The sequence below is a fragment of the Cebus imitator genome, unplaced genomic scaffold (genome assembly GCF_001604975.1).
Source record: "Cebus imitator isolate Cc_AM_T3 unplaced genomic scaffold, Cebus_imitator-1.0 Scaffold187, whole genome shotgun sequence".
Lineage (NCBI taxonomy): Eukaryota > Metazoa > Chordata > Mammalia > Primates > Cebidae > Cebus > Cebus imitator.
The window spans coordinates 209,711-221,336 of record NW_016107502.1 but is presented as its reverse complement, the minus strand read 5'-3'; the positions used below and the strand labels follow the sequence as shown (position 1 = coordinate 221,336).

General features: G+C 52.2%; 1 protein-coding gene across 4 annotated transcripts in view; it reads right to left on the bottom strand.

The window, feature by feature from the left end:
* TEAD4 (TEA domain transcription factor 4) overlaps window positions 1-3,076 on the bottom strand; it is an 81,243-nt gene extending 78,167 nt beyond the window's left edge. For 2 of the 4 annotated variants that reach the window (XM_037744823.1, XM_037744824.1), the window contains exon 1: window positions 2,919-3,076. The gene's annotated coding sequence lies outside the window, so the exon portion shown is untranslated. Of the gene's footprint in view, window positions 1-2,363; window positions 2,834-2,918 lie in introns of those variants that run through there. The other 2 variants (XM_017546055.2, XM_017546056.2) reach the window with 1 other exon arrangement.
* Window positions 3,077-11,626: the final 8,550 nt, after the last annotated feature.

Below are 11,626 nucleotides of genomic sequence, written 5' to 3'. Positions count from 1 at the left end.
ACATTAGAGTATCTAATAATGTTTGGCAAGCTCCCCCTGGGGGCAAGGCAAAACTGGCATCAGAAAATAGAAGCTGGGACTCTGGTCTCTGGCGACAAAGCCCTGTCTGTCCCCTTCCCTCCTAACTTGGGCTACTAGGACCCTGGGTTCCTAAGGACGCAGAACACTGTAGGGCCTGGCTCATGGTAAATGCTCGGTTCATGTTTGCTAAATATACATGACAGACAGGGCACGGTTTCTCAAACAGTGCTCAGAGAAACATTAATTCAAAAACCACTAATCCCTGGGAAAAAGAGCTTCTTACTGGAAGAAGCTTAGGAAACACTGGATACAACAGCTATCCGACGGATTCCATGGGATGTGCCAGGCACTGTGCTACTGGCGGGGGCTTTGCAAACATTGACTTTTCACAAGAAACTTTCTGGACAGAAAAGTTCCCCCCACATTACCCATCAGGAAACAGCCCAACAGCCTTAAAGGTAGTGGGAGACTCAGGATTTGTACCCTGGTCTGCAGGTTTGGTTGACACCAAACCTGTGCTCTTTCCACTCGCTCAGTGCTGCTTTTAGACCAGCAGCACACCTGGCCTAAGCAGGTGAGACGGTGAGGTGTTTCCCACCAGAACATCCACATCCTCAGGATGGATGGAGGAGCAAGGACAAGGACCCTCAACCCCCGAGTCGGTTTCCGGCTCCTTCCTTCCAAGCATTATATCCACGCTGAAGCCCTCATGCAACAAGCTACTCATTCCTCTTTCCAGAGGAAGTGCTGAGTGTCTAGCACATGCACGTTGAAAAGAATGAGGGATTCTTTTTTTTTTTTTTTTTTTTGAGACGGAGTTTCACTCTTGTTACCCAGGCTGGAGTGCAATGGCACGATCTCGGCTCACCGCAACCTCCGCCTCCTGGGTTCAGGCAATTCTCCTGCCTCAACCTCCTCAGTAGCTGGGATTACAGGCACGCGCCACTATGCCCAGCTAATGTTTTTGTATTTTTAGTAGGGACGGGGTTTCACCATGTGGACCAGGATGGTCTTGATCTCTTGACCTCGTGATCCACCCGCCTCAGCCTCCCAAAGTGCTGGGATTACAGGCTTGAGCCACCGCACCCGGCCTAGAATGAGGGATTCTTCCACCTGGTTACCTGGTCAGTTCCAAGGAGAGTTAAACCAAGAGAAAGTAGTTGAGGCTGTTATACTTCCCTATCTGTTTGTCCTCGGGGCCAACTTAAGAGCACTATTTACACAAGTCTCCAGATTCAAAACTGTCTCCTCTTCCTCGGGGATCCACCCCCACAAACCTTCCCAAATCTCACCTACCCATCCGACCCCCCATAGGCAAAGATCTCAACTTCCTTCGGCCTCCAGATTGCTCTCTGAACTATTCCAGGCAAGCACAAGACTCTCGCCCTGAGAAATCCTCCTAGCTGCAAGAGGCAGGTGGAGACCGCTTCCTTCCAGCTCTGCCCGGTCAGAGGAAACGAGCCTGGGGGCCACACACTCCAAAACCACCGTCAAATTATCCCTGTAACTCACGCAACCAGAGACACTGAATCTTGCCCACGGCTATGTTGGGAGGAGGAACAGTCCTAGCCAGAGCCAACATCCTCGAAGAGAAACACATACTTAAGAGACATGGCATCACACACCTACTCAGAGATACACTTTCAGACAGAGCCCCCTTCTCAAGCAGACGGATACACACGCTCTGTCACTCACGTTCAACACAAACAAATACGCCCACTGGAAGCCAAGGTGAGTCACATGTGAACAGATATCACCCTCACAGAGACCCAAAGCGAGGGGGACTCGCAGTCAGGTGTCACACAGACTCAGCACAGATGCAGTCAGTCCACGGGGCCTCCTGTGCCTGAGCACCGCGGGGGAAATATTCACTTTGGGGTCTGGAAGTTCTGCTCCCTGGATCGGTCCACTGGTCCCCATCAGGGGACACAGCAGCTTCTCAAGCCCTGGGGTGTAGGACCCTTTGCAGGGGTCCCCCCACTTTCGCATCGCCTCTGCACTTGAAACAGGCAGTCTGCCCACCTCCAGCTCGCTCCCTTCCAGGCTCGAAAAGGGCCCAGCAGAAAAGGGGCAAGGGTGCTGGGTCTCTTGTGTGGCCGATGCTCTCGGCTCTGCCTCTCCGGTCGTTTCCACACAGGCCTCCCTTTCCTTTCCCCCAAAGTCCCGCGTGTCCACCCCCCTTACCAGCTCCTGGAGGCGCTTCGCCTCCACCAGCCTCAGGCGCGCCGCCTCCACGTGCCTCGCTCTCTTCCCAGTCTTGTCCCGGGAGGGAGCTCCGCACGCACGGAACAGACTCCTGCCCTCCAGCAAAGTCCCACCAAGTCTCCGCTCCCCAGCCTTACCGGTCCCAGGGTGCGGGAAGGTGGGGTGGGTGCGCTAAGCCAGTTCCCAGGAGTCCGCCCCGAGCACCAACTCTTCCGGCAGCGGCGATCGCTGTGTGGGGACGGCAGGGCGTCAGCGCGCAGAGCCGGGGTCGGGCCGGGGCCGACGGGCGGCGCAGGGAAGGCGGGGCCGCTGGGCCAAGCCCACCCAGCGCCGACCGGCCCCGGTGCGCCCAGCGGAGCGGAGCGGAGCGCGCGGAGGGAGGAGTTTTCCCAGAATGGGACTGACGGGAAAACACGGGGATCCCTATTCCTGGAGGAGTGAGTCAACCGGGAGCAAGGAAGGGAGCGCGGGGCCGACGGAGGGAAGCGGGAGAGGGGCCGCGGGCTGCGCCGGAGCGCGTAGGGAAGCCTGAGGTCGGGACGAAGCGCGCCGGGGCGCAGAGGTCCGAGGCGGGAACGCGGGCTACGGAAAGAAAAGAGCAGCGGAACATGCGGCGCGAGCGGTCGGCGGCGGCGTGGGGCGCGCGGCCCGGGAGGGAGGCGGCGGGTGCGGCGGACGCGGGCGCCTCTCACCTGGCGGGACGCGGCGGCGCCGGAGCTGCGGCCCTCCCGCCCCCTGGACTCCAGAGTGCGAGGAGGACGCTGGAATGCGCGGAATGAGGGCTGGAATGAGATGCGCGCCGCGGCGGGAGGGAGGGAGCCGGAGGGAGTGGCGGCCGGGCCACCGGCACCTCGGGGAGGAGACTGCGCCGCGCGCGGGCGGGCGAGGGGCAGGGCCGCCGGGGCGGGGCGGGGCTGGGCCGGGGCGGGCGGCGGGGGAGGGGGCCGAGGGACCGCGGGGACCCGCTCCACCTGGACCTCGGCCGCGGACCCCACGCGCCCTTTGATCTCCCTGCTCCAACTCCTCGCCTGCTCGTCGCGCGCCCCAGGCCCTCCACTTCTGGCGCGGTGAGGACTCTCCTTCCCAGGAGCCGGGAGCCTTCCTCTTCGCCGGGGTGGGGCTGTCCCGGGGGTGGACTGGGCCCGGCCTCCAGCCTCGCCACCCGGCGTCCCTCCGCACGAGTCCCTGGGAGGCCGGGGAAGGGGCGGGCGCCCGGCGCGCAGGAAGGGCTGCTCCCTTCCCTGCGGCTCCCACCAAAGGACACTTGCTCCAGGGAACCAGGAAGCAGGAACTCGCGGGCTCCATTCCCAGATCCGCCGCCAGTGCCCCCTTGCTCGCCCTCCCTGCCTTTAGCCTTTTCCGTTTTTCTCTCCTATCCCTTGAGTATCTGTAAAACCGTCACTACGAGTAAACCACATGGGAGAAAGGGCACTCAGTTTGAAGTCCCTGTGGCATGCCATAAGACGCCTGCCTTTTGGGCTCAGTGACTCAATGAATATTCATCTAAGATGTGTTATGAGTCCAGACACTGTGAAGATCAGGATCAGCCCTCAGCACCTGCCCTCAAAGAGCTCAGTTTAGCTGGGAGGCCTCGGAGTATTATAGAAGAGTATTGCCATCGGTGGGAGTCTGGGCTTCAGACACACATGCCCAGGAGTCTCTTGTTGGGTCAGGAGGTGCTGGAAACACGCTGGACTCCTTGTGTGGAGATGCTGAGGACTAATGGGCTTAGAGCAGTGTGCTGGCAGGCAGTGCCATCAACCACGTGGACGGGAGGCTGAAACTAAAGGACTTTTGGCTTTTTCCGAAACTCAAATCCAACCTCTTCTGGGGCATTATCACTTAGCCTTGTGTTGGGTGGTTGTCCAGATCTTATCTCCCTTGCCAAACAGAAACTTCCTTCAAGACAGAGTAATGTCTGATTTATCTTATCTTTCACCCAGAACCAGCCTGGTGCCTGGGATAGGGAAGTGCATGATAAATGCTGAATAAATGAAAAACAATCACTACCGTGGATGATATTGAAAGGAAAGTGCTATCAATGCCAAAACTGTTTCCAAGAGAGGTACTCCAAAAGTGTTTCAAGCAATGATGGCATCACTGAGCTAAGCTTCCAGTCCTGCAAGATGAAAAAGGTGTTAAAGACGCAGCCCTCATTTGGATAGATGAATTGTGGTGTGCTTGTTAAGTAATGAGTCATATCAAGGCTTGGTCACACCTCGTGCACATGGAAAGACCAAAACACAAAACAGCGTATCAGCACCACATGAAGTATACACTGAGCACCAACTATTTAATTCAGCAGTCATGGTGGGCCCAGTGGCTCACACCTCTCAGCACTTTGGGAGGCCGAGGTTGGTGGATTGCTTGAGCCCAGGAGTTCGAGACCAGCCTGGGCATCATGGTGGCCTGCACCTGTAGTCCCAGCTACTCAGGAGGCTGAGGTAGGTGGATAGTTGGAGCCCAGAAGGTTGAGGCTGCAGTGAGCTGTTAATGCACCACTGCACGCCAGCCTGGATGACAGAGCGAGACCCTGTCTCAAAGTAATTAATAATAATTATATTGGCCAGTCACGGTGGCTCATACCTATAATCCCAGCACTTTGGGAGGCCGAGGCGGGTAGATCACCAGGTCAGGAGTTTGAGACCAGCCTGACCAACATGGTGAAACCTGTCTCTACTAAAAATACAAAAATTAGCCAGGCGTGGTGGCACGTGCCTATAATCCCAGCTACTCAGGAGGCTGAGGCAGGAGAATCCCTTGAACCTGAGAAGTGGAGGTTGCAGTGAGCTGAGATTATACCACTGCACTCCAGCCTGGGCAACAGAGCGAGACTCTGTCTCAAAAAAAAAAATTATATTATGGGGCCGGGCATGGTGGCTCAAGCCTGTAATCCCAGCACTTTGGGAGGCCAAGGCAGGCGGATCACGAGGTCAAAAGATCGAGACTGTTGTGGCCAACGTGGTGAAACCCTGTCTCTACTAAAAATACAAAAAAATTAGCTGGGCGTGGTGGCGTGCACCTGTAGTCCCAGCTACCCAGAAGGCTGAGGCAGTAGAATTGTTTGAACCCGGGAGGCGGAGGTTGCAGTAAGCCAAGATCATACCACTGCACTCCAGCCTGGTGCCTAGTGACAGAGCAAGACTCTGTCTCAAAAAAAAAAAAAGAAAAAAAATATATATATATATGAATTTTATCATATATTAAGCATTTGAGTGTTTGTTGACTTTGACACCATGCTAAGGGCAGGGGTAGGTCCCTGCCCTCAAGTAGATCCAGTGTAGGTGAGAAGACAGACAATTATGCAAAATTAAATGGGAATGCAAGGGAAAGAACAGTGAAATCCAAGAGTACAGAGTGTTTGATCTAGCTCTTGAGGATAAATGAGGGTTTGCCAAACTGAGACTGGAAACTCCATTTAAGACACGTGGATTAGCACCGACAAAGGTGAGGCAGCCTGTCTGCTGGGGCGTTTAGCAAAGGTTTGTAAATTGGTGTGGCTGGAGAATAGAGATGTGGATAATAAGATTAAAGGTGGTGGGTACCAGACTGTGAAGGTCATTGTGTACCACACTGAAGATTTGAGCATCAGAAAAGACACAAGTGTGACATAATCAGCATCACCATCAAAAAGACCATCTGGCAACAGTCTTGGGGTTGGACTGGAGACTAGAGGTGCCCTAAACTCAAGCAGTAGTCCTGAGGTTGAGGAGGAGGGGAAGGAACTAGGAAACAGTTCAGATGGTTTGGCTGTGTAGTGAGAGAAAACAAAAATTGCTAACATTTAACAGCTGAACAATGGATGGTGTCAGTAACTGAGATAAGAATTCAAGCAAAAGGGGAGTGGGGTGAGGTCAGAGGGGAATCCAGCCAGGTTCACGGGACAGAGAGGAAGGCAGGACAGAGTCCAGAGTGGAGACAGGAAAGCAATCCTGGTGTCACATTCAGCATAGACTGCTGAGAGCTAACTTGGAGATCTTTATTCCCTCCAAGTCTTCACTACCTAAGGCCATCAGTGATCCAAGCTGGGAAGAACTATCTTCACATTCTTGACTTCCTGGCCCATACCCTTCCAGTCTCCTGCAGAGCTCTGCAGCCTTGGGGACATCAAGCTTGGAGCTATTGAGGGCCATATGCATAAAAGAAAGTTAACAGAGCTACAAATTCCGAAGAGTTAAAGGCAAGGTGATTTTACCCACACATCTGCCCTTCCCAGGGGTGTTTACATTTTTAAGGGACAGGACCCTAATTCACTGACCTCAGGAATGAGTCTTTTGGTGGAAATATTTCATCTGTCTGGATCCTATAAATGGATCCTCACTCAAGCTGATGATGGACTGTGTGCAGGAGGAGGAGGATAAGGGTGTGGGCAGGGCCAGGTTTCATGTAGGCGCTATTTGTGTTGGCTATATTCCAGAGTCAAAGTTAAAAATCACATTAATTGGGCATAGTGGCTCACGTCCGTAATCCCAGTACTTTGGGAGGCTGAGGTTGGGAGGCTTGAGCCCAGGAGTTTGAGACTAGCCTGAGCAACATAATGAGACGCTACTGCTACCAAAAAAAAAAAAAAAAAAAAAAGGGCTGGGCACAGTGGCACATGCCTATTGTCTCAGCAACTTAAGAGGCTGAAGTGGAAGGCTTGTTTGAGCTTGGGAGGCCAAGGCTGTAGTGAACCGTGACTACGCCACTGCACTCCAGCCTGGGTCACAGAACGAGACCTTGTCTCAAAACTTAAAAAATAAAAATTATGGCTGGGCTCAATGGTTTAGGCCTTTAATCCCAGCATTTTGGGAGGCTGAGGCAAATGGATTACGAAGTCAAGAGATCAAGATCATCCTAACCAAATGGTGAAACCCCGTCTCTACTTTGTTTTTTCAACACACATTATGATAGTCAAATGAATTATCCATAAGACACTTTGTCAAGCAGAACCAACCACATCTGTGTCATCTGTGTGACAGAATTCTTTGCAGCTGATAGTAATTAATAGTCGGGTGCAGTAGCTCACACCTGTAATCCCAGCACTTTGGGAGGCTGAGGCGGGTGGATCACCTGAGGTCAGGGGTCCTAGACCAGACTGACCAACATGGAGAAACCCCGTCTACTAAAAATGCAAAACTAGCTGGGCGTGCTACCACATGCCTGTAATCCCAGTTGCTGGTGAGGCTAAGGTAGGAGAAGCACTTGAACCTGGGAGCCGGAGGTTGCGTTGAGCCACAAACACCCACTACATTAGCTTCCTGAGTAGCTGGGATTACAGGCGTGTACTACTATGCCCAGCTAATTTTCGTATTTTTAGTAGAGACAGGGCTTCACCATGTTGGCCTGCCAGGATGGTCTTGATCTCTTGACCTGCTGATCCACCCACCTCAACCTCCCGAAGAGCTGGGATTACAGGTGTGAGCCACCGCACCTGTCCTTTTTTTTTTTTTTTTTCCTGTCACCAGGGCTGGAGTGCCATGGCGCAATCTCAGCTCACTGCAACCGCTGCCTCCCGAGTTCAAGAGATTCTCCTGCCTCGGCCTCCTGAGTAGCTAGGACTACAGGTGCCTGCCACTTCGTCCAGCTAATTTTTTGTATTTTTAGTACAGATGGGGTTTCACCATGTTGGTCAGGCTGATCTCGATCTCCTGACCTCATGATCCGCCTGCCTCAGCCTCTCAAAGTGCTGGGATTACAGCGCACCCAGCCTCTACTTGGTTTTTGTTTTGTTTTGTTTTGTTTTGTTTTTGAGACGGAGTTTCGCTCTTGTTACCCAGGCTGGAGTGATCTCGGCTCACCGCGATCTCGGCTCACCGCAACCTCCGCCTCCTGGATTCAGGCAATTCTCCTGCCTCAGCCTCCTGAGTAGCTGGGGTTACAGGCACACGCCACCATGCCCAGCTAATTTTTTGTATTTTTTTTAGTAGAGACGGGGTTTCACCCCGATGCTGACCAGGATGGTCTCAATCCCTTGACCTTGTGATCCACCCGCCTCGGCCTCCCAAAGTGCTGGGATTACAGGCTTGAGCCACCGCGCCCGGCCACCTTTTTAAATTTTTTTAGTAGAGACGGGGTTTCAGCATGTTGGACAGGCTGGTCTCGAACTCCTGGCCTCAAATGATCCACCCACCTTGGCCTCCCAAAGTGCTAGGATTACAGGCGTAAGCCACCGAGCCCAATCTCTATCCTATATTTTTATTTACTTTTTTCCTTAAGAGAATCTGCACTTGACATCGGCTGAACTTCATCTTGTGCTTTGAAGGACAAGACAGATCCTTTTCTGTTGTTTTGTTTCTCTGAGATGGAGTCTCGCTCTGTCTCCCAGGCTGCAGTACAGTGGCGCTATCTCAGCTCACTGCAACCTCCGCCTCCCAAGTTCAAGAGATTCCCCTGCCTCAGCCTCCCTAGTAGCTGGGATTATGGGCTCCCGCCACCACACCCGGCTAATTTTTGTATTTTTAGTAGAGATGGGGTTTTGCCATGTTGGCCAGGCTGGTCTCGAACTCCTGACCTCAGGTGATCCACCTGCCTCGGCCTCCAAAAGTGCTGGGATTACAGGCATAAGCCACCACTCCTGGCCCTGTTTTGTTTTGAGATAGAGTTTCACTGTGTCAACCATGTTGCAGTGCAGTGGCAGGATCACGGCTCACTGTGGCCTTGGCCTCCCAGGCTCAAGCTATCCTGCCACCTTGGCAAAATGGACCTTTATCAAAGGTTTTTTTCCCCCTAACTGTCTATAGAATAAAAGTAGTCAATAATTTGATAAGCCTAATATTAGTTCTATTATGTCTTCATGAAAGAGAAATATAGCCAGGCGCAGTGGCTCACACCTGTAATCCCAACATTTTGAAAGCCTGAGGCAGGGCCGGGCACAGTGGCTCACTCCTGTAATCCTAGCACTTTGGAAGGCCGAGGCAGGCGGATCATGAGGTCAAAAGATTGAGATCATCCTGGGCAACATGGTGAAACCCCGTCTCTACTAAAAATATGAAAACATTAGCTGGCCATGATGGCATGTGCCTTTAGTCCCAGCTATTTAGGAGGATGAGGCAGGAGAATCACTTGAACCTGGGAGACGGAGGTTGCAGTGAGCTGAGATTTGAGCCACTGCACTCCAGCCTGGTAGCAGAGTGAGACTCCATTTCGAAAAAAAGAAAAAGATAGGCTGAGACAGGAGGTTCACTGGAGGCCAGGAATTCGAGACCAGCCTGGGCAACACAAGGAGACCCCCCCCACATCTCTACAAAAGTAAAAATAAAATTATGTGGGTGTGTTGGCATGTGCCTGTAGTCCCAGCTACTTGGGAGGCTGAGGTGGGAAAATTGCTTGGGTCTGGGAGGTGGGGGCTGCAGTGAGCCATGATTGTACCTCTGCACTCCAGCCTGGACAACAGAGCAAGACCCTGTCTCAAAAAAAGAGAAATGTGAAAGAGAACAGGCCCTAGGTCCGCTATCTAGGGAACAGTATATGCTGTGGGCTAAATTGCGTCCCCCCAAATTCGTATGCTGAGGTCCAAACCCCTAGCACCTCAGAATGTGACTGTGTGGGAGATAAGGCCTTTAAAGAGGTGACTAAGTTAGCACAAGGTCATAAGGGTGGGCCGTAATCCAGTGTAACTGGTGTCCTCATGAAAGAGATTAGGACACAGAACACTCAGACCAAGAGAAGACCATGTGAGGACACAGAGGGAGAAAGGGAGAAAGGCCTCAGAAGACACCACATCTGCCAGCACCTGCATCCTCCACTTCCAGCCTCCAGAACTGTAAGTCTCTGTGGTTAGAGCAGCCCAGTTGTGGATTTTGTTATGGCAGCGCAGGCTGACTAGTTCAGTATATTCACATTTCCAGACTGAAACCACAGGTTTCCACTGCACAGAGGTGGAAGCCTCCTCTGCATAATTCTCAATGGGATGAGGTTCCTATGGGGGGTCTCGTCCTCAGCTATCCAGGAGCTTCCTGAGAAAAGTCAAAAGGGAGGAAAGGCTTCCTCCAGTCTTGGCCAGCTGAAATCTTCATCTTCAGTAATCCTGTTTGGTAAAATATTCTGAAAATGAGCGTTAACATCAGTCGTGTGTGATGACCTTGCTGGGGCGTTAAACAGTCAGAGTTTAAATTCCAGCTTGGCCACCTACTGAGTGAGCCTCAGTTTCCTCATCACTCATTTTTTCACTCCACATTTACTGGATGTGTGGAAAACAGAGGAGTCATGATGTCTGCCTCTCAAGCTACTACAAGTGGAACACAGGAGCAGAATTGGTAAGAAGATAGCTTGGGAGCCTTTAGTTGAGATTTCTGTAGATCAACTAACTGTCCAACACAGCTTTCTGTGATGATAAAAATGTTCTTGGCCAGGTACAGTGGAGCAAGCCTGTAATCCCAGCTACTCAGGTGGCTGACGCACAAGAATTGCTTGAACCTGGGAGGCAAATGTTGAAATGAGCTGAGATCATATCACAGCACTCCAGCCTGGAGGACGGACAACAACGACAACAAAAACAGTTGGGCACAGTGGCTCCCTCCTGTAATCCCAGCACACTGGGAGACTGAGGCAGATGGATCACATGAGGTCAGGAGTTCGACACTAGCCTGGCCAAATGGCGAAAACTCGTCTGTACTAAAAATACAAAAATCAGCCGGGCATGGTGGCACACACCTGTAATCCCAGTTACATGGGAGGCCGAGGCAGGAGAATTGTTTGAACCTGGGAGGTGAAGGTTTCAGTGAGCAGAGATCACACCACTGCACTCCAACCTGGGCAGCAGAACAAGACTCCATCTCAAAAAATATAAAAAAAAGAGAAAACGTTCTCCGCACTGTCCAATGTGGTAGTCACCAGCCACATGTGGCTATTGAGGACTTGAAATGTAGCTAGCCTAACTGAATAACTGAATTTAATGAATTTGAATGTAAATAGCCACATGTTGGCCAGCACAGCTGTGCACCATCTCAGAGAGAGATGCCCAGCAACAACTGGCTAACACTTGCAAAGCCTTCGAAAAAATTGAGGACTGTGGGAGACAGCAAGTGTAAAGGTGTAAAGTTATGGGAGTTACTAAGTACGAAGAATGAGAAAGAAGAGGATTAAGATGACATTAGCCTGGTGTTGGCACACGCCTGTAGTCCCGGTTACTTGGGAGGCTGAGGCTGAGGAGGATGGATTGCTTCAACCCAGGAGGTCAAGGCTGCAGTGAGACATGATTGCACCATTGCACTCCGTCTGGGCAGCAGAACGAGACCATGTCTCAAAAATTAATTGGCCAGGCATGGTGGCTCAGACCTGTAATCCCAGTACTTTGGGAGGACAAGGTGGGTGGATTATTTGAAGTCAGGAGTTCGAGACCAGCCTGGTCAACATGGTGAAACCCCATCTCTACTAAAAATACAAAATTAGCCAGGTGTGGTGGCACATGCCTGTAGTC